Raw genomic sequence first — 23316 nt, 5'->3', positions numbered from 1 at the left:
ATAATCCAGTCCAGTTCTTCTCCCTCCCTCTTAAGGGAGGAACATGTTGAGTGAGCCAGGTGGAATCTGACTAACTTTCCTCCTCATGTGGAGCCGAGTGTTTCCACCTCTTGCCAGTCCGAGAGTCAGTCAGTGTTTAGTCACGGCTGGGCCCCTGGGCCCCTGGGGTTCATGTCTCACAGCCTGCTCCTTGCTGCCCCGCTGTTGGGTAAACATGAATGAAACTGTTTTCTGTTCTTTTTACTACCACTTCGTCTTAGGCCTGTTTCCTGTCCTTTATCTTCCCCGTACAGCGGAAGCCGTGTGTGACTCAATTCACTTCAATTCAAGGGCTTTATTGGCATGGGAAACACATGTTAACATTGCCAAAGCAAGTGGAGTAGATAATAAACAAAAGTGACTCTCTCTCTCTCTGTCTCTCTCTCTCTGTCTCTCTCTCTCTCCCTCCCTTGTCAGTCAGAGACTCAGAGAAGTCAACTTCACACCTCTCGTGACCACTTCCTTTAGCGTCATTGGCTCGATTCCGGCTGCACGCCTCTCTATCGCGCTCTCTCAATCTCACATATTTTGTTGAAACGCTGAAACAGGAATTTGTGTCGGTGTTGTGTTAAAACACAGCCATCTATACGGCTACATCCAGGCATTGAAATAAAGGTAGAGAAATCAGCCACAGCGTAAATACTTGTGTATGGCTGTGAGTGAAACAAAAGCACGACAAAAAGAAACCATCAGAACAAAACAGCCGTACAGGTTGAATCCACAGGGACGTTAGACCCATGGCTTTTCTCTGGTCTCAGCAGTTCCTCACCGGTCCAAGGCCACTTGAGCAATGTCTCAAAAAGTGTCCTTCACAGCCCCAATCCACTCTGACAAGATCATTTTAGATAGGCAGGCAGAAATACCACATTGTTCCCTAGAGTTTTTCCCCACATCCCTCCCTCCCTCCCTCTGTCCATCCCTCCCTCCCTCCCTCCCTCTGTCCATCCCTCCCTCCCTCCCTCTGTCCATCCCTCCCTCCCTCCCTACCTCCGTCCCTACCTCTATCCATCCATCCCTTCCTCCCTACCTCTGTCCATCCCTACCTCCCTCCCTCCCTCCCTACCTCTGTCCATCCCTCCCTACCTCCGTCCCTACCTCTATCCATCCATCCCTCCCTCCCTACCTCTGTCCATCCATACCTCCCTCCCTACCTCCCTCCCTCCCTACCTCTGTCCCTACCTCCCTCCCTCCCTCTGTCCATCCCTACCTCCATCCCTCCCTCCCTCCCTACCTCTGTCCCTCCCTCTCTCCCTCCCTCTGTCCATCCCTAACTACCTCCCTCCCTCCTTCTGTCCATCCCTACCTCCCTCCCTCCCTACCTCTGTCCATCCCTCCCTCCCTTCCTACCTCCGTCCCTACCTCTATCCATCCCTCCCTCCCTCCCTACCTCTGTCCATCCCTACCTCCCTCCCTACCTCCCTCCCTCCCTACCTCTGTCCCTACCTCCCTCCCTCCCTCCCTCTATCCATCCCTACCTCCGTCCCTCCCTCCCTCCCTACCTCTGTTCCTCCCTCTCTCCCTCCCTCTGTCCATCCCTCACCATCCCTCCCTCTGTCCATCCCTCCCTCCCTACCTCTGTCCCTACCTCCCTCCCTCCCTCTATCCATCCCTACCTCCGTCCCTCCCTCCCTCCCTACCTCTGTCCCTCCCTCTGTCCCTCCCTCTCTCCCTCCCTCTGTCCATCCCTCCCTCCCTCCCTGTGTCCATCCCTCCCTCCCTCTGTCCATCCCTCCCTCCCTCCCTCCCTCTGTCCATCCCTACCTCCCTCCCTCCCTCCCTCTGTCCATCCCTACCTCCCTCCCTCTGTCCATCCCTACCTCCCTCCCTCTGTCCATCCCTCCCTCCCTCCCTCTGTCCCTCCCTCTCTCCCTCCCTCTGTCCATCCCTCCCTCCCTCCCTCTGTCCATCCCTCCCTCCCTCCCTCCCTCTGTTCATCCCTCCCTCCCTCCCTCTGTCCATCTCTCCCTCCCTCCCTCTGTCCATCCCTCCCTCCCTCCCTCTGTCCATCCCTACCTACCTCCCTCCCTCCCTCTGTCCATCCCTCCCTCCCTCCCTCTGTCCATCCCTCCCTCCCTCCCTCTGTCCATCCCTCCCTCCCTCTGTCCATCCCTCCCTCCCTCCCTCTGTCCATCCCTACCTACCTCCCTCCCTCCCTCTGTCCATCCCTCCCTCCCTCCCTCTGTCCATCCCTCCCTCCCTCCCTCTGTCCATCCCTACCTACCTCCCTCCCTCCCTCTGTCCATCCCTACCTCCCTCCCTCCCTCCCTCTGTCCATCCCTCCCTCCCTCCCTCTGTCCATCCCTACCTCCCTCCCTCCCCTCTACATAGGATTCTTATTATGGAAGCATCTCAAATATTGTTGCAGCTGCTCCGTTGAGAAATGTCCTTCGACTTATTTCAATCAGCAGTTGAACCCTTCTGCTGTGAATACCCAGCTGGGATCTGGTGCCTTTTTAACATAAACAGCGGAGACTCTCAATGGATATGAATGAATGGATCAATTCCATTGGACAGGATACAACATTATCTAATGTGGAGAGTGCATATCTTTTTAAATACAGTAATAGTAAAAAAAGGAAAAAAAGAGAAGAAAGCCAGTTTTGAGCAGTTCAGTTATCTCCATCATGCCTTGTTTTTAAATCATGTTTCTAGTGTCCCTGGAGTGACCCATATTGTGGGTCAGTAGAATATGATGTAAAACATCCAGTTACATCATTCAACTTCTACAGTAAGCAAACAGTACAGCTGTCAGTAAGCAAGGTAGCGCACACCTTTTGTTTCTTATTCAGGTTCATGAACGTGCTCTTCCGGAATCTTCTTCCCCAACGTTAGAGAGAACACACTGTACTGTAGGACTGTACTGTTTTCTGGTTGGTCAAGAAAGACAGCAGGATATTACATGACTTACAGTAGAGCTACACAGTAAGTGTTTCTCTATACAATATGAATATGGCCCAGAGTTGTTTCTTAATAAGCACTTGATCTGACCAGGTCTGATCTGAGCCCCTATTATAGAGTCGTTATATTGTAGGCTGTATCTAAGGCCCAAGTTTTTCCCGCTTGTGTCACATGATCAGGAGAAAGTCAGGTCTCTGAACCCAACTACATCTGGTCCTCCATGAGGTTCTGTTTATGTCGAGTTAATAGAAGAAGCCATTTCAGTCCAATTCTGGCACCTTGTGTTCAGTCAGTCAGTCAGTCAGTCAGTCAGTCAGTCAGTCAGTAGAGTGAAGTAGTGTTCCCTCTGGTCTCCCCAGTCTGGTGGAGAGGATTCCATGTTCTGCCCACCACAGCTGTGTCAGTCCTCTCTCCCCATTCCTCTCCCCTCCCTTCCCCTTGCTACCTTACCCAGACACTAAAGGAACCCTCTCTCCCCGTTCCTCTCCCCTCCCTTCCCCCTGCTACCTTACCCAGACACTAAAGGAACCCTCTCTCCCCGTTCCTCTCCCCTCCCTTCCCCCTGCTACCTTACCCAGACACTAAAGGAACCCTCTCTCCCCGTTCCTCTCCCCTCCCTTCCCCCTGCTACCTTACCCAGACACTAAAGGAACCCTCTCTCCCCGTTCCTCTCCCCTCCCTTCCCCCTGCTACCTTACCCAGACACTAAAGGAACCCTCTTGTCCCGCCGACACATTTCCTCCGGCTGACTAAGTACAATTTGATAAAAGCCTCTTACTTGACTGAATAACATTTGTTGTATAAATGTATAAGTGAATGGAGCAGAAACATTTCCCTGTGGCATGTTTCTATCTGTCTGTGTTGATATGAATAGATAATGAAGGATAACAGCAGGCCTTCCTCTCCTCTCCTGGCTTGGCCTTGCCTCACCCCTCATTGCGACTGGGACGGAGAGCAGAGAGCAGTGGATGTCGCTGTGTATAGTGTTGTGTCTGTGGAGGTGTGAGAAGCAGACAGCTGATTTGTTATCAGCCTGCAGGGTGGGAGTGGCTTTACTACAGCCCTTAGCCATGGGTAGCTCTGACCCTGTGTGTTCCCTGAAGATGTACTGTCCTGCTCCCGATCTACTCATCAGGGAGATTCTCTCTCTCTTTCTCTCTTTCTCTCTCCCTGCTGGGCTGGAGTGACACTGGCCTTCTGTATAATTCAGGCCTGGCAACTAGGTTGCTTTGATAAGTGGGCCACTTTACTCATGTGCTTAGCTTAGCATTAATATGAATGCATACTGAGGCTCACTCAGGCATTGTTATTATCTTGCGCTCGGGGCCGTCTCCCTCTCAGTGCGGCTGTTAAACAGGCAGAAATCAATGCCAAAATATAGACACTCTGTCTGAAGTGGCTTTAAGAAGAACCCCAGCAGAAAGACTGACGGACAGACAGGGAGATATTCTTGGCTCCAGGTAACTCTTCTCCATTTCCCCTCTCCAATTCGTTCTTTATTAGGCGTGTGGACAGGGCAGGCAGCCTGCTCTCCATTGACAACATTACTGTAGGGGGCCTCAGAGGATGGCCCGGGTCCCTACAGAATCAGGTTTACGCTCCAACTCGCTACAGTCTCTAGCTAATCCTCTTGACAGGGACTCCGGTAAGGGCACTACTTTATCTTGAGGAAGCCCTACAGCCTATCACGCCCTCCATTATACAGAGATTAGCTGGGAAAGACTCTGTGCAGACACAGCAGTTTCTGTATCAAAGGCCATAATGAATATGACGGCAGAGGCTGGAGTATCAGTATACAACCTGTATCTACCGCCACTGAGGTGAGTCAGCAGTCAACCTTGGCTTGATACTTGAATAACCAAGGGGAAGTAAAAGGTGAAATAAAAATGTGGTAAACCTGTTTTGGTAAACCCCTTGGTTGTCATAAACTACCCATTTGTGAGGAACTAAACTATGTTGTGATTTCTTACGATTCATTATCAATGACTCAGCTTGATTGTCCATTATTGTGAAGATGTTTTAAGGCGTCTGGAATCCCAAACACAAACCCTGAGGCAGATGATGTTACATTATGATTGCGGCATTAGGACGTGTTGAATTCATCTTCAGAACACCTTGAGTGAAAGGCTTTGGTGTGAACAGACCTTTTTTTATCATAGAGCCTATAGGTGTTGTCAGAGGGCCTCTTGAACAATGATACTCTGTAGATGTGTGTGTGTGTGTGTGTGTGTGTGTGTGTGTGTGTGTGTGTGTGTGTGTGTGTGTGTGTGTGTGTGTGTGTGTGTGTGTGTGTGTGTGTGTGTGTGTTTTCATGGAGAGGAAGTCCGACTCCAGTCAAAGGTTTGTGGGTAGAGCTGACAGACAGACAGCTGGAAGGATTCGGTAAAAACCTCAACTCTAAACACATATGTATGAATGGCTGACCACACAAGTCAAATGCACACCATCTTCCACTGCCACTACAGTCACACACAAAATATGGCACCAACAATGGACATATCGGTCTGGGGTGTGAGAATACCACACCGACGGAATGTTACACTGGAATCATCATTGGAATCTGATCTGTGCTGTACTTTACAATACATCAGCATGAGTTATATAACATTGTGTGGACAAGGATGAACACAGGGTTTTCATTGATAACTATCTTCTTTCAACAGGATAGCCTAACCTACGTCCTATACTGTTTCTGTCCTGTTTGGTCACAGCCAGATAGCTAGCTCTACCAAGGCCTCCCTCTGTCCCTCCCTCCACCCTCCCTCCCAAGTATTGTTGGCTGTTGGCAGTGGGGGATGTAGACTGTCTTTGTTTGACCAACACCCAGGATTTCCACAAACAGGGTTGGCAGGACAACCAGAGCCAGTTACCCTCTATACCCACATGGTGTGTACAAGACAATGGTGGAAATAGACGCTGTTAAGGATGAATTACACTTTGTTTCCTGCGGATTTCAGGGAATTTCATCAGAAGGCAGTTGGTTTTTCAGAGCTTTGTGTGTGGGGAGTGGGGAATGCCACTGGGTTGGAGGGTATGGATGAGGAAGTGACCGTCGTACCAGGGGAGGCCAAAGCTAGGGGCTATTGTTCAGCTCCCTGTCATGAGAAAACAGCTGTGCCCCTTAACTATGCAGCACACTGCTTAACATGGGAGGGAAATAATTCACACCTAGGAAAGGCGAAGTTCTCTCTCACACTGGGGCTGGAGGAGCACGCTGTATGGGAACAAGGTGGTCTGACTTGTGAATGACATATTATCAGACATGCAGTTTGTATGTATGGTAGCATTTAATGTGCATCATATTGAACAGTGTTGTAGTGGCAGGTGATTTGAAGTAGCCTCCTCTTTCTGACTACTGTTTAGTTAAAGATGGATGGTGTCTGACCTTGTTTAGAGAACATGACTAATGCATATATACCATATGCACAGTTTCCACCTTCTCTGGCTGTGAGTGTTCATGAGTCGGCAGTCCCCTGTCTCCTCAACCTCAGTGTCAATCAACACGTTTGCGACCCGATAAAATGTGCTGCCCGTCCCGAGACCATCAATTACACAGCCATAAAGCTCTCATTTCAGCCCAGAGATTTCAGCCCCGGCACCAAGTGCTTTGTGCTCTTAAACGACCCAAACCTTCCTAAAACAAAAAGAGAGAAAGAGAGCGCGCCAGGGCGGGTGTGTGTCGGGAGGTGAAACTAGTGGAAACTGGACAGACGGGGACTTGCTAAGTTTTACAGGCTGACTCAGAGGACAGCGGGGCCAGCTCCCGCCTCGTATACTAGGAGTGGGCTTGGCGGGGACGCCGGCGGCTAGCGCTGCTGCTGAGACTCACAGGCAGCCCAGGCTAGCTATCAAGGTCTGGCCAGGTTGTTATTCGGGGGAGAGAGGAGAGGCAGGTGACAGACAGAGGGAGAGTGGGTGGTTCACCCCTCACAGACCGCATGATTCTCATGGCTCTGTTTTGGACATGACAAGCACATCGAGTGTCATTGGGTCATCAGCTCACCCCACCCACTGGTGGTTCGACGCTGGCCTCGGCCTGCGGAAGTGTGAGTGTGTTGACAGATATCCCCTGTCTCTCTCTTCATCACACCCAGAGAAAGACACAGTCATTTGGGATTTGGGGATGAAAATGACACTGATTATCTGGTCCCCGGAGGCAGCATGTCCGTGGCCATGCGTGTCCCTCTCCAGAGAGCTGGGTTCACTGTGTGATTAATTCCCATTAAATGCCATGTGCTTCCCATTTTGGTTCAGCCCAAATCCTGTCTCCCAATGAGCTGATTACAGAGCAGCAGCGCAACGACCTGTCAGCTCAAAGGCCCTGCTCTCGCTCTGCTACACCTGCTGGCTCCTGGCTCCCAACTCCCTGAGTCCCCTGATTGTTTCCTCTGTCTGGTCTGGTTCTGGAGCCCCTCTGGGGTGTCACACAGTAGGGATAGTTAGTGTTACTAGCATTGAGGCTTTGAACAATTCCTGAGGATTTTGTTTTTGGGGAAACTGTCTGTCTGGAAGCAATGTGGACTATGGTTCTATGAGTGTATAAAGGCTATTGAGAGGAAAGGGACGTGTATTGCATTGTTGTCTTTGGAGAAAGAACCTAACTGAAGAGTTTAGTCAACATATGGCCTGTGAGAGGCATGAAGGCACGCACACACATCCCCAGGGTGAAGGGGATATTGTGTTGAAACCTCAGTCCTGACATGTCCTCAGTGGAAGAATCCATGTGTAGGCCTGGCCAACCAAGCAGCTCTCTGAGAGATCAGTGGTTTGTCTGTTGTCCAGCAGCACACAGAGGTCCCTCTCTCCTTTTGACTTCACCGCTGAACGAACGCCAGCGTCAAGACCACTCAAATGAAAGATGGCCGCCGACGCCGTCAGGAGATCCACTTAGGCCGATTTCCCGGCTCTTTATAAAGAGTAACACGACACTCGACCTTAGCTGTCAGTAGAGCGCTCAGAGCCCCCACTTGAAAAAAAAAGGTGTGATTCTGATGTCACGACCGCAGTTATTCTCTGAATTCCACGCTGATGCACTCATCCTTCAGTGCTGTGCTTTCCATCAGGCCGCCCTGTCAGGAACGGACATGGGGATTGGAGGGAGGGGAGGGGGGATGTACAGCTGGAGCGAGAGAGAAGTGAAGAATAACAGAACCCTCTGATGTGTATGTTTGTGTGCTGAAACATGGAGCCTCTCTCTCTCTTTTCGCCCCCCATTCTCCCCCCATCACAGGAGCAGTGCTGGATCCTGTCCACATTGTCGATTGTGCCATTCTTCAAATGTACTTTTCGGTTTCCGCCCATAAATTTTTTAGCATCCCCATTAAGTATAAGGTAATTGCATTGGCTCTATATAACGCCCCGAGCTACGAGACTAATTAAAGCAGAAACAGGAGTTTAGGCATATTTATTAAGAAGACTTCGATTAATTATGGAAGACAGACGTGTGACTTTAAATGAGAGATATTAAGAGAGAGATGATCCTCATCCTCCAGCACCCAGACCCTTATAGACAGCCGAAGGCTGGGAGGGAGAGAGAAGGAGAGAGGGAGAGAGAGGCATGGAGTGAGAGAGAAGGAGAGAGAGAGGCATGGAGTGAGAGAAGTAGAGAGAGAGAGAGAGAGAGAGGCATGGAGTGAGAGAAGGAGAGAGAGAGGCATGGAGTGAGAGAGAAGGAAAAGGAGAGAGAAGCATGGAGTGAGAGATAAGGAGAAAGAGAGAAATAGGCATGGAGTGAGAGAGAAGGAGAAAGAGAGAGGCATGGAGTGAGAGAGAAGGAGAAAGAGAGAGGTATGGAGTGAGAAAAGGAGAGAGAGAGAGAGAGAGAGGCATGGAGTGAGAGAGAAGGAGGAGGAGAGAGAAGCATGGAGTGAGAGAGAAGGAGAGAGAGAGAAGCATGGAGTGAGAGAGAATGAAAAGGAGAGAGAGAGGCATGGAGTGAGAGAGAAGGAGAAGGAGAGAGAAGCATGGAGTGAGAGAGAATGAAAAGGAGAGAGAGAGGCATGGAGTGAGAGAGAAGGAGAAAGAGAAAGAGAGAGAAGCATAGAGTGAGAGAGAAGGAAAAGGAGAAGGAGAGAGAAGCATGGAGTGAGAGAGAAGGAAAAGGAGAAGGAGAGAGAAGCATGGAGTGAGAGAGAAGGAGAAAGAGAGAAATAGGCATGGAGTGAGAGAAAAGGAGAAAGAGAGAGAGGCATGGAGTGAGAGAGAATGAGAAAGAGAGAAATAGACATGGAGTGAGAGAAGGAGAAGGAGAGAGAGAGAGAGGCATGGAATGAGAGAGAAGGAGAAAGAGAGAAATAGGCATGGAGTGAGAGAGAAGAAGGAGAGAGAGAGAGAGAGAGAGAGAGGCATGGAGTGAGAGAAGGAGAGAGAGAGAGAAGGAGAGAGAGAGGCATGGAGTGAGAGAAGGAGAAGGAGAGAGAAGCGTGGAGTGAGAGAGAAGGAAAAGGAGAGAGAGAGAGGCATGGAGTGAGAGAGAAGGAGAGAGAGAGGTATGGAGTGAGAGAGAAAGAGAGAGAGGCATGGAGTGAGAGAGAAGGAGAAAGAGAGAAATAGGCATGGAGTGAGAGAGAAGGAGAAGGAGAGAGAGAGAAGGAGAAGGAGAGAGAAGCATGGAGTGAGAGAGAAGGAGAGAGAGAAGCATGGAGTGAGAGAGAAGGAGAAAGAGAGAAATAGGCATGGAGTGAGAGAGAAAGAGAAGGAGAGAGAGAGAAGGAGAAGGAGAGAGAAGCATGGAGTGAGAGAGAAGGAGAAGGAGAGAGAAGCATGGAGTGAGAGAGAAGGAGAGAGAGAAGCATGGAGTGAGAGAGAAGGAGAAAGAGAGAAATAGGCATGGAGTGAGAGAGAAAGAGAAGGAGAGAGAGAGAAGGAGAAGGAGAGAGAAGCATGGAGTGAGAGAGAAGGAGAAAGAGAGAGAGGCATGGAGTGAGAGAGAATGAGAAAGAGAGAGAGGCATGGAGTGAGAGAGAAGGAGAAAGAGAGAAATAGGCATGGAGTGAGAGAGAAGGAGAAGGAGAGAAATAGGCATGGAGTGAGAGAGAAGGAGAAAGAGAGAGAGGCATGGAGTGAGAGAGAAGGAGAAAGAGAGAGATAGACATGGAGTGAGAGAGAAGGAGAAAGAGAGAGAGGCATGGAGTGAGAGAGGAGAAAGGAGCATGGAGTGAGAGAAGGAGAGAGAGAGAGGCATGGAGTGAGAGAGAAGGAGAGAGAGGCATGGAGTGAGAGAAGGAGAAGGAGAGAGAAGCATGGAGTGAGAGAGAAGGAGAAAGAGAGAGAGAGGCATGGAGTGAGAGAGAAGGAGAAAGAGAGAGATAGGCATGGAGTGAGAGAGAAGGGGAAAGAGAGAGATAGGCATGGTGAGAGAGAAGGAGGAAAGAGAGAGACATAGCCACAGAGAGAGAGGGTACTGAAACACACAGGGGGCTTTGTTCCCCCAGCAGCATGTATGTGTGCAGTGAGTTCCGCTGTTCTCTCTCCGAGCAAAAGGCCACAGGGCAGACGTGAGGCCGTGACTGATGCCAAAGAAATGTGTCAGAGAGCACGTGGCGAGGACGGGCAGCGGGAGCTTTGTCAACCCTGCCTCCCTGCCACTCCAGCCCATTATATAGCCTAATTGGCCCCTACATTATGGGATCGTGTTAGGGAGGCCGACAGCCCTGGTTTTCCTGGTGAATAGGACTTAAACCAACATGTGCTGTGGAGGGCTGACTGTTTCTGGGCTGAGGAGAGGAAAGGAGCGAAAAGGAGAGGGGAGAGAAAGTGAGAGGAGGACAGGAGAAGAGAGAGAGAAGCATGGAGTGAGAGAGAAGGGGACGTTTGTCGTCTAGGGCAGAGGAGGTGTCAGGCCGATGCAGGTGCACCTGACAGGGCGCTCGTCTGTTCCCATGGTTTCAGCCCCGTTGGTGGGGGTGGGGGTGAGGAGGGGGAGTAGGGCAGGAGGTGATGACAGGCCCGGTGGCCTCAGGGCACCTCACACTGTGATACATTTAGCTTCTTAATGCCACTTCCAATGATCCCACTAACTCTCCTGTATTACTACGCATAAAAGTTTTATCAGCTGAATAATGTTGTGGAAGTGGAGAAGAGCAGGAGGGTCATCTCCAACCCCCAGTTCAGTTTAGTTCAGTTCAAACCGAGACAGTGGTTGTCAGCCACTGTTTTGTGAGGGCATCACAATAAACATTGTCCATTGTACCGCAACATTGGTAGCGGTAGATTTTTAAAAAAAAGTGTTTTTTCAGGCTCTGCTTTCTTCAGTTTGTCTCATACGTGTCCCGTCTTATACCTTAGCCAAACAATTTACTTGTATCTTCTATTGAGTTAAAGCGGCACTTAAATGGAAACAAGTGTTTAAGAATTGAGTGATTACATAAGAGGGTTGTTACGTTCAGAGTGCTGGGGTCTTTCTGGTGCATCCATCCTTGCCATGCGTCGACGCCACTTCAGCTACAGTCCTGCTGTCAGACAAGCGTGACTGGATTTGTTCTTCCTCAGGAAGATGTTGATGTTTCAGAGAAATGCAGGGCCGGATCAGGATTAGAAAGTACCATAATGTGTATGGTATTAAATTCTCCTGCACTGTAATCCAATTGAGATTGAGACAATAATAACGAGTATAGCTGTGACGGCTACCCTGACTGCGCCACTGCAGTAGGCAGGAGGGAGGATGAATTATTGCACAAATAATAATTTTTGGACCGCAGAACATACAGTGTAAACATGGAACTTGTTTTTAGTGAATATCTAAGCACAGCCAACGGATTGGTAAGAATGTATGAAACTGGAAGTTTGCTATTTTTAATAAAGGACAGATTTTTTTGTTTCCAATTTCCAGTTATTGCTCCCTTTTTAGTTGGACTTTAGGACAGGTAAGAGGACGTTTCCTGTGACTCTTTCAGGACTAATTATTTTAACAAATGCAGTTCAGATGTTTCAGAGATTACTGGAGATGTTGCAGTGATGAGTATATGTAACAGCCTTGCTGTTCTAGTATTTTTCATGGAAGTTCGTCCTTGGAACTGCGCATCTTTCACAGGCCCACATAGTGATTTTTAGAGATAAGAATAGTCCCCTATGCTGCTGGAGCAGAGCAGTGCTCTCCCACTAGGAGTCAATGATCACAGCACTTACTCAAATCTCTGAGGAACTCCTGCTCTCTGGCTGCAAACAGGCTGCCAACAGGCCCACATTGAAACAAATGGCTCACTTCTCAGAAGAGGATCCATCTCTATTCTGTATGACTACAACCCGTGGGTTTGGTTTGGGCGCAAGTGCTCGGCTAGCTCAGACTTGGCAAGATGCTCATCTTCTGGTAAATAGCAGAGAGAGATCCAGAATAGTTCTTCTGCTATTTCTATATTTCTGTTTTGATGTTCCTAAACTTGATGGAATTGTAGAATCATTTCAGGGACCTCATCAAACATATTTTTATCAACGTTTTATGGAGGCAGATAAGGCCTAATCCTCTAGGCTGAGCAGCAATCTCTGAGTGAGTTCTGTGGGACAAGTTAGAGTCCCAACCCCTACACTATAATTTTTATTACCCTGACATAACACCCATGATAGATATTTATAATTATGACTAATGACATTAGTGTTAGGATACATGCATTGGTGTCTCAATAGCATACTGTACTTGGTTGCTAGCCAACTGTTTTACTTTTGAGTCATGGCAAGTTCCGTAATGTGCCATAAACTGTCATAGATCATGATTTGACTTATTACCAAGAGGATAAGAAACATTCATGAAACACTTTTTAATTATGGGTGATGAACTTGAAGTCATCTATTGGTGTTCTGAGACACTGTGCAACAGTTCAGGGCGGTACATTAGGCATGTCGATCGGGTTAGCTGTACTGTACTGTCGTTTTTGGACATCGACTTACATTGTGTGAAAGAGAGGATAGTATGTCTTCATTTTTGTTTCTGGTGGAATCATGCATTGGAGCAGGGTGTGGAATTTGACATAGCTAGATTTAAGCTAGCTAACCTATGCTCTTTTGTTGCTGAGAGAGTTGTACTGCAGATTAGGATGCATCCCCATGGAAAGGTTAAGGGTTATCTTGCCTCTTGCCTCAAAGGACGCCTGCCCAGCAGGCTTAGGTCAGACGAACTGAGGTAATATTCTACCTTACTAGAAGAGGTAGACTCATAGAGACACACAGAGATGGGCAACCTGGCCCCCTGCTCTCTGCCCTCTGGCCTGGCATAGCTTACATAAGTCTGAGTCACAGCATCTTGAGTCAGAGAGAGAGCGAAATAAAGACCAGGAGAACATCTCGAAAAACAACCTTACCTGCCATCAGGAATAGACCACTTCACAGCTTCCTCTCAGAATGCCTGCATCTATGAATCATGTATTATCCAGTGCAGTTGAAAGGGGTTCTGAGGTAAAAATAGATGAACAGCCCAGTATACCACCCCTGTCCTGGATAAAAACACATATCTAATGGAGGAACACAGAGCGGTTGAGTTCAGTTTACTATGGCCAGTGTTCTTTGTTAGGCCTCTCTCCGTACTGTATTTAATCAGGGAGAGGTCCCTTTTATTGCGAAACCACATTGAAATGCGTCCATGCATCAGACCCAGCCAGTGGGCCGAGGGCTGGGGCCTTACCATAGCAATGGGATTACATCTTCCCTCTCCCTGAAGGGTGGGCCGAGTCTGTGGTCAGAGAGAGAAATGGGGTGAGAGAGAAAGAGGGGAGAGAGAAAACTACAGATAGCGAGAAAGAAAGGAAAAGAGTGTGAGAGAGAAAAGGAGAGAAGGAGAAAGAAAGAAAGAAAGAGGAGGAGAGAAGGATGAGGGAAAGGATGAGAGGAAGAGAATTAGACAAAGATAGTGTCTCCTCTCCCATATTTCAGTTGCCTTGGCTCCCTGGGTCTCTGGTAATTTAATATCTGTGATTTGTCAGCGAGGCCGAGGAGGTAATGGATGGATCGAGCAGAGTTTCACGCTGGCATTTTCATGGAGGATGATGAAAGAAAGTTCTCTCGCTCTCTCTCACCGTCCTTTAGATTAACAACCAACCTAATTATGCCCGCTCCTCTTTTACGCCGATAACATTTGTCTTATTTGTCAGGTGCTGTCAGGTTGGAAAAGAGAGCATCAATTCGACCCTCTCCTAACAGAGGGAGATATGTATGGTAGAAAGAGCTCAGGCCTATTGTTACAGCTTAGCTCTATCAGGCAATTTCTCCATTTTGCGTCATACCTTAGATATCCCATGAAATATGAGCTCATTGTACCATACAACACCATCACGGTGACAGCGCCATACCAAATGTCAAAAGCTGTCGTCCTTCTAATGGGAGAGGCTGACATGGACCTCCTGTAAAATGACACGTGCTTTTTCTGTTCTATACTTGACGCCAATACGCACAACAGTGTGCGGGAGAGAGGGACATAATACAAGGTGTCTGTCCTTGTGTTTGCTTGAATCCGAGAGGGTGTTGTCAGTATGAGACCATACTTCTCTTCCCAGTAGTATATCTGGGATAATGAACTTATGACTCGGCAGTATGCCTCAATTGTCTGAGGCCCCCTCTGGGACCGTTTTGGCAGGTGGTGTTCCATTAACCATATGGAGCCCGACCAAAGTGCTGAAACTTTGTTAAATAATAAAAGCAGATTGATAGAGCGACGATAAAATTGGTTTGATTCATTGGCCCATTCCGAACCAGTCTATTGGATTTTCTATGGCAGGTTTTTATTTTTATGACATCAGCAGGTGTATAAATGGTTCTCTTCTTGCTGTTTCTCTCCAGTGGTCTGTGTCATCTCCGCACCCTGGCCGAGGGGTCATCCTGATCTCTGAACCCCCACTCCTCACCCTCCTCCCACCAGCCTGACCCAGCGACCACCCCACCTTGCACCCAACCAAGCGGACCGAAGACCCCTAAACAGTGCCAGGCTCAATCACCACCTCAAGTCCTCTGAGATCACGCAGGTAAATGTACACACACACACTCACACACATACACACACACACGCTCACTCATAACACTCTTACACACACACATACACACACACACGCTCACTCATAACACTCTCACACACATACACACACACACTCACGCTCACTCTTAACACAACCACACACACACACACACGAACACACACACACACACACACACACACACACACACACACACACACACACACACACACACACACACACACACACACACACAGGAGTCAGGAGTCAGGAGTGCATGTGTTTAGAATGGAAATAAGGGGAATGTTAGGAACAGACGCCTTGTCTCAGGTGTGTGTTAGCTTTAGCTGCGTGCTAGCAGATGGGAGATAAAAGGACAGGCCTGATGCAATCTGATCTACGGGCTGTGGTTGACTTATGATAAAGGTGATACAAATATTGCTCATGATTTACTGGCTGTTCAATAGGTGAGTATAAGTACAGAATAACATTTGGGACATTGCAGTACCACCAGGAAGCAGACAATGTATTTTGTTTATTTCTCAATTATGTGTTTATGCACAATTGGTTATGGCTGTGTGTTTATCTAGTCAGTGGTCCTCTCTGCCCTACTCCCCACTGACTCCCCATCTAATGCCCTGAATTATTCTGTCACCTTTCATCTAGATCATATTCCACCTGTCATACCTCCTCCAGCTCACACCTCTCCTCTCCTCCTTCTCCTCTCTCCTCTCCTCCTTCTCCTCTCTCCTCTCCTCTGTCTACCTCCTCTCTCTCCTCTCTCCTCTCCCTCCTCTCTCCTCTCCCTTCTCTCTTTTAAAGACCTCAGTTTAAATACTTGGAGGTTATGAGGTATACTGTTCCACTGGATTTACCCAGCGGCATATTACAATACCCTGTTTGATATATAGTACAACACCCTGTTTGATATATAGTACAATACCCTGTTTGATATATAGTACAATACCCTGTTTGATAGATAGTACAATACCCTGTTTGATATATAGTACAATACCCTGTTTGATATATAGTACAATACCCTGTTTGATATATAGTACAACACCCTGTTTGATATATAGTACAATACCCTGTTTGATATATAGTACAATACCCTGTTTGATAGATAGTACAATACCCTGTTTGATATATAGTACAATACCCTGTTTGATATATAGTACAATACCCTGTTTGATATATAGTACAATACCCTGTTTGATAGATAGTACAATACCCTGTTTGATATATAGTACAATACCCTGTTTGATATATAGTACAATACCCTGTTTGATATATAGTACAATACCCTGTTTGATATATAGTACAACACCCTGTTTGATATATAGTACAATGCCCTGTTTGATATATAGTGCAATACCCTGTTTGATATATAGTATAATACCCTGTTTGATATATAGTACAACACCCTGTTTGATATATAGTACAATGCCCTGTTTGATATATAGTACAACACCCTGTTTGATATATAGTACAATGCCCTGTTTGATATATAGTACAATACCCTGTTTGATATATAGTACAACACCCTGTTTGATATATAGTACAATACCCTTTTTGATATATATTACAATACCCTGTTTGATATATAGTACAATACCCTGTTTGATATATAGTACAATACCCTGTTTGATATATAGTACAATACCCTGTTTGATATACAGTACAACACCCTGTTTGATATATAGTACAACACCCTGTTTGATATATAGTACAACACCCTGTTTGATATATAGTACAATACCCTGTTTGTTATACAGTACAACACCCTGTTTGATATATAGTACAACACCCTGTTTGATATATAGTACAACACCCTGTTTGATATATAGTACAACACCCTGTTTGATATATAGTACAACACCCTGTTTGATATATATATATATATAGTACAACACCCTGTTTGATATATAGTACAATACCCTGTTTGATATATAGTACAATACCCTGTTTGATATATAGTACAACACCCTGTTTGATATATAGCACAACACCCTGTTTGATATATAGTACAACACCCTGTTTGATATATAGTACAATACCCTGTTTGATATATAGTACAACACCCTGTTTGATATATAGTACAATGCCCTGTTTGATATATAGTACAACGCCCTGTTTGATATATATATATATATATAGTACAACACCCTGTTTGATATATAGTACAACACCCTGTTTGATATATAGCACAACACCCTGTTTGATATATAGTACAACACCCTGTTTGATATATAGTACAATACCCTGTTTGATATATAGTACAATACCCTGTTTGATATATAGTACAATGCCCTGTTTGATATATAGTACAACGCCCTGTTTGATATATATATATATAGTACAACGCCCTGTTTGATATCTTGGGTCCCCATGGTGTGCAGTATATATTAGGAATAGAATACCTCAACTTTGAGAGCTGGGAGGGATCTGTGTGGGGGAGGAGGGGTATGTTGATGGGGAGGAAGGGGGGACATGGAGGGTAGGGAAAGCTTACTTGTTCAATGTCACGTGATGAGCTTCCAGGCTTAATTAAACCTGTGTTAATCCTCCATCCAAGATAGTCACAGCTGAAATGTCCGTAAGGAAGCGTCCTTCTTTCCTACGGTTACATGGTTTTAAAGGTTAACTGCTGGTCGCCCATTTTATGTTGATATATAGTTCAGCATACCTCATGAAGTTCTACTGTAGGTGAAAAGACGGTGGGCTTTCAATGAAGCATGGTGTTGTAAGTAAGGAAGACAATTAATCAGTACCATTCCAGCTGCTTCCTGTCATTTCTGCAAAATGTTGTGGAAAATGTAATGAAGGCTGGCTCGGTAATGGTTTCAAGCTTACCCGGTGGAACTTACGCGGTGGAAAATATGACCGTCTTTCCATAGACAATTAAGACCGACATGAAGCCCTTTTCTTTTTTTAACCAGGACTTTTTTCTTCATTCTCCTTCTTTTTCCTTCCAGAGAAAGGATGTGATGTGTTTCATCCAGGGCTAAATGGAAACATGTACATTAACCGTCTACAGCTGTGGAGCATGAATTAACTAGGGATACTTGGTTCTGCTGCTTAGCTGGAGAAATCCCATAATTGCACCTCCAACAACATAGAGAGTCAACGCTGGGTCACATGGTTTATCCCACAATGCACTCAGCATGCATGTTTAGCCGTTACCACCTCCAGGAGAAAAATCCTCAAACCTGGCTGCATGCTGCTGACTTTTTGTTGTTGTTCTTTCTAACATTGCAGCAGTCTGCAGAAATGCCTGTTGGAGCATCTCAGAGCAGAGGGCCGGTACACAGACACAGCGAGAGGTGTTTTCCTCTATGCCGTTTTCAATTACCCAGCCCTGTCCCACAGTTGGTCTCCCAGAGTGTCCCACAGTCCCTCCCTTCCCCTCCCTCCCTCCCTCAACCTAGCCTCCCCAGGACCTTAGCATGGCGACACTTACTGCCTCTCCCTTTTGTCTGTGTCCGTCTGGCCACTTGTTTGATTGGTAACTGTATATCAGGCTGGGGACACTGGCGAGGCCGCCAGAGTTCCCGTTGCATTAAGCATGACCTCATGTTGAAAGGAGCTGATTTTCCCTCTCTAAATGGCTCTCAGCCTGCGGGGGCCCGGCCCGGCCTTTTGGCTCGACACCCCAATCACTATGCTCAGACCACTGAACTCTCCCAGCACCCCATATTAGGCCTCTCACTGATAGAGGAGGATGAGGAGAGAAAGAGAGGGAGGGAAAGAAAGAGAGTGAGAAGGAGGACAATTGTGTGCTGGTGTGATATTGTGTGTGTGTATGCGGTTGTGTGTGTGTGTGTGTGTGTGTGTGTGTGTGTGTGTGTGTGTGTGTGTGTGTGTGTGTGTGTGTGTGTGTGTGTGTGTGTGTGTGTGTGTGTGTGTGTGTGTGTGTGTGTGTGTGTGTGTGTGTGTGTGTGTGTGTGTGATATTGTGTGTGTGTGTGTGTGTGTGTGTGTCTACTCAGGCTCAGGCTCAGGCTCATGGACTGGCTTGTCTGGGGAAATGATGTCACGCTCTGTTCCCTATCAAGCCTGTCCAAAGTCCACAGATGATTCTGGGCTAATTCATCTTCAAGATGAGGCGTTGGGCTGGTGGCATGGCCAAACCGGTGGCACTGTACATATACCCCTTTAGCTTCTTCTGCACATACAACCAAACACATAATACTGGACTCTCAGAGTATGAACAGCATCTTCTCTGTGTTGTAGTCCTTTACTCGACACCAACAGACAGCTCTGTTGTAAGTCCTTTACTCAACACCAACAGACAGCTCTGTTGTAGTCCTTTACTCAACACCAACAGAAAGCTCTGTATTGTAGTCCTTTACCCAACACCAACAGACAGCTCTGCTCCTGGTCTCTAGAACTGACTAATGTCCTCTGGGAGAGAGCCAGGAAGAGGTCAGATCAGACACTGGATGGATGCACCAATCAAAAGCTCATAAACAAATGAGCAAACGGTGTCTTTGGGGCAAGTGTCTGTGAGGTGAGGTGCGTGCTGTTGGCCTGAGTGTCTGACTAGCTCCGCACCATGGACAGAGATAGTGTTTATAGCCGGTGCTCCTACTGTAGATGACTTGTTCATAATGGCCCAGCATTCTTGGATGAGCAGATAACATTCATCACAATCAGCAGTAACATCATCAGGCATGGGGGCTGTCTTATTTAATGGCCGGTGTCATGGCCCAGTGAAGATTTGGCACACAGCGATTTGTTAAGAGACAACCCAGCGCCCAGATTTTTGTAACGTCGATATGTTTAGAATTAGTTGCTGGATGATGTTTACTTGTTCAATGCCAAATATGTTTGTGGTATCTCACAACAACAAAGGCAAATAGAAGCAAGAATTTCCACCTGGCCTGTCAGAGGTAAAGGTGGAACAACTATCATATTGCTTGTACCTTTTGCAGGGCTGCGCACAGTTCACACATCAATTTAAGGTGTGGTTTGCTATGCCTATTGAACGTCCATCTTCCTACTCTCACCCCACACAGACGGAGAGTCGAGGTGACCCGAGCAGAGCGAGCGACCAGCCGCCTAGCCAGCTTGTGTAACCAGCCTCTTTCGTAACGCCAATTCATAAGTTTGGTCACCCTGCTGCATAGAATTCAGGCTTGTTCCTCACACAGGAAGTGTCACCCACACTCCTCACCTCAGCCAGTCTGAATGAGAATAGCCGAAACCTCTCACCTACGCAGAGCGCAGCTCTCTCTTTTCACCACTCACACACACACATCCTCTACGTTAAAAATATCCCCTCCCATCCTATTCAACTGCCTAGCTAAACCTCCTACTCGCTGCTGGAAATATAGACCTGGATATGACAGGATGGATGCCTGTTTGGATAGGATTCTTGTCTGAATCCTGTAGTTTAATCAGTAGAGAGTTTGTCCCGAAACAAAATATACATCCCATCATGCTATAGACATAGCCCATTCACACATACCATCCTATACATTTCTATAATACACTGTACACTGTAGTTGTAATTTTAGTATTGCTCTGTGAGGCCAAACTGGCTCTGCTGATCATCTGGACCTGTTTGAGCGATGGATGGTCTCTCTCGCTCCCCTGGTTTTTCAGCCTGTTGCGTTCTGCCTCTTCACAGTCTCAGACTGCAGTATCTCCCAGCTGCAGTCTCTCCCGGCTCCAGGCTGTGCTTCATCTTTGGGCTCCTAATGAGGAGTCAATATGACACTCCCGGGGGCTGACTTGCAAACAGCCTGGGTGATACATCCACAGAACCTGCTTACAGGGGATAAAATCACACCCCAAACCTGCTGGCTGTGCAAATGGTGCTGTCACATGCTGTCAAAACCCAAGCTGCTGGGAGTTAAGTTTAAGTGTGAAAATAGTTATTGCTGGGATTTCAATAAGATTCAGGGATATTTTCTGTTTCAAAGATTTTTCCCGTGGCGGGCCGAGGGGCCTTTATTTATAGTGCTTTGTTTTGCTGATGTTTGTGTTCCATTCTATTTTAGTCATGGTCAATATGAAATATGTTGATACACGATACAGACTGGTGAAGACCATGCAAGCTACTTTTTGTTCACCTTTAGAGCCACAAATGAACCTGCAACTGAACAGAACCGAGAAGTGTGTCCAAGACCGCATCATTAATACAGTCCTTTCTATAGTCACACAAACATGTGTGGTCTGTCAATGATGTACATGCAGTCCATTTGAGAACCAAGTGATTCTGAATACAGCACATTGTGAATAATTCCCTGAACCCGTTCAGGTGAAAGGCAACGTTGAGACAGATGCGCCTAAAACACACAATACTTTATTTGTACGAGCCTTGCCTCAATCTATTTTCAGAGCCCTTTCACATTTTCCCTCAGCTAGCAGTTGATAAAGCCAGTTGGAGCTGTTAAAGTTGCCTCCATCCCTAATGAGCTGGATAGCTGGAACAAAGACCACAGCACACCGACCCAGCTCCCCTCTCATTCCCACTGTAAGGAAAGATAAAGAAACGATAGCATGCAGATATGCATGTGTTTCAATGCCAGTTCTATCTTCCCATAAAAGCCAGAGGGAAAAAACAAAGAAAGAAAATGAAACAAGCCAACACACAGATAAATAAATAAGAGGTTTCAGTTGGGGGTCTCATTAGGCCTCCTGAGGCTGAGGTACTGACCATGATGCACTTCTAGGCAGGACTACCATAAACTCTGTAATTACTGAATGGAAACAATTAGCAATGCCTTGAATTATTCAGAGTCTGCCCTGGAAAGTACAAGAAACTGTGCCTGTTTCTGCTCAGGGAAATCAGAAACGGCCTGTGTGTGTGTGTGTGCCTGCCTACATGGCTGTCGTGAATGTGATGTCACCAGGAGGACAAACAAAAGGGGGTAACCGGAGCCCTAAAAACACACCACCGCGACCGCACGCTGGTGGGTGTGTCACAGTCAACCCCACAGACGGGCCACTGAATTAGGCCACTGTGCTAATCGAATGGCCCTCTGGTTTAAGCGATAACCAAAGCACACAGGCGTCTGCCCATGTGACTAACCTTTGTTTCTAGAGGAATTACACACATTTTTGAATTGCCAAACTCTGTAAGAGAGTTGGGACTGGAAGCAGATGAGGTTGATTGAATTGTCTCTATTTGTGTTAAAACATGTAATGCTGGCAGGTCTAAAACAGCAGAGCAGTCGATAATAACAGTGTTAAAGACTGTTATTAAGACGTTTATTTACACTATTTTGTTTGTGTATTTATATACAGTGCTCTTGTCCTGCATTGAACTTTTGGTTGGACAAGGAGAAATATGGCGTCATGGTTCATTTTAACTTCAGATGTTGGTATTTGAGGGAGGGAAAAATAAAACGGGATTCACTCTATTCTCTATTTCAGTTTTGAAAGGAATTCCAAGCACTTCAAATTGGTATGTGGCATCTTGGCTGGCCAAATGGTTTAAGGATAACTATGGCTGCCACACATAAGTGATTGACACACAAAATAGCACAACATTCTATAATCCTCTCTCCTGAATCTGCCTGCCCAAAAAACGCTCAATACCTAATCCCTGCTTTGGAAGGAGGACATATTTTGCTAGAGTTAAAGGGCCTCTGTAAGGTTTGATCTTTTCACAATGGAGATGTGCGTCAGTGTATAGGGCATGGCACTGCCCCAGGCTAGCAGCCTCCTACACTCCCCGTAGATCCCCAGTCAGAAACCAGAACTGGGCCGAAGGTGGGCAGAGGCTCTCTCTCAGCGTTCTGTCCTCCCCCATTATGCATACCTCCGGGGGAGGAGGGGTTGATGGAGGTATATGTAGTGCATGGCTTGATGTGTGTGTGTGCTCGTGAATGCGTGCAGAAACTTACTGTAGGGGCCGGTGGACTGTATAATAAAAATGTCTGCTTTATCAGGGGCATCAGTTGTTGGCAGAGGGCCATCATATCAGATGATGTACTGTTGGACTATGGAGATGTTACATAAAATGCTTGAATCATCCAGTGGAGGGTTTCTGTTTATATCTTTGAGGATGTTCCGTTTCTATAGAGCGAAGTGTCCCTGACACACTGCCTCTGTCACTGTCCCACGCACACTTCCTCCAGGTACTCCACTTGAAACAGATGCCAATGAATATTCTCACCCACACTCAATCAGAAAATAGGACAGAGTTTTAGTTGGGATAAATAGCACTTTATATAACCCATTCAATACTTTTTCTTTGATTTACAAAATGGTAAGCTTCTGCTTCGGCACCATGGTAGCAGATCTGTATAGATTAACAAGAGATACGTTTGTGTTTATCAGCATTGCATCCACATCCCTGGTGCCCAGCAGCAGAGCTAGAAAGATTCATTAAAGGAAGGAGATGCTCCCAATTGTGGAGAGGGGAGAGGGGGCGAGGGGTGTGCCAACGTGGCCGCCATTAAGTGTGATATATGAAACTGACTCCAGCTTAGACA

At 46.9% G+C, this 23316-nt stretch overlaps 1 long non-coding RNA gene across 1 annotated transcript in view; it reads left to right on the top strand.

The window, feature by feature from the left end:
* Positions 1–14922, top strand: part of LOC139415149 (uncharacterized) — a 67965-nt gene extending 53043 nt beyond the window's left edge. Inside the window, exon 3 of the long non-coding RNA XR_011634944.1 lies at positions 14701–14922. This is a non-coding gene — a long non-coding RNA (uncharacterized lncRNA). The remainder of the gene's footprint in view (positions 1–14700) is intronic.
* Positions 14923–23316: the final 8394 nt, after the last annotated feature.

The sequence above is a fragment of the Oncorhynchus clarkii genome, chromosome 8 (assembly GCF_045791955.1).
Source record: "Oncorhynchus clarkii lewisi isolate Uvic-CL-2024 chromosome 8, UVic_Ocla_1.0, whole genome shotgun sequence".
NCBI lineage: Eukaryota > Metazoa > Chordata > Actinopteri > Salmoniformes > Salmonidae > Oncorhynchus > Oncorhynchus clarkii.
Note: the sequence above shows the minus strand (reverse complement) of the source record. Positions and strands in the feature narration are given on the sequence as shown.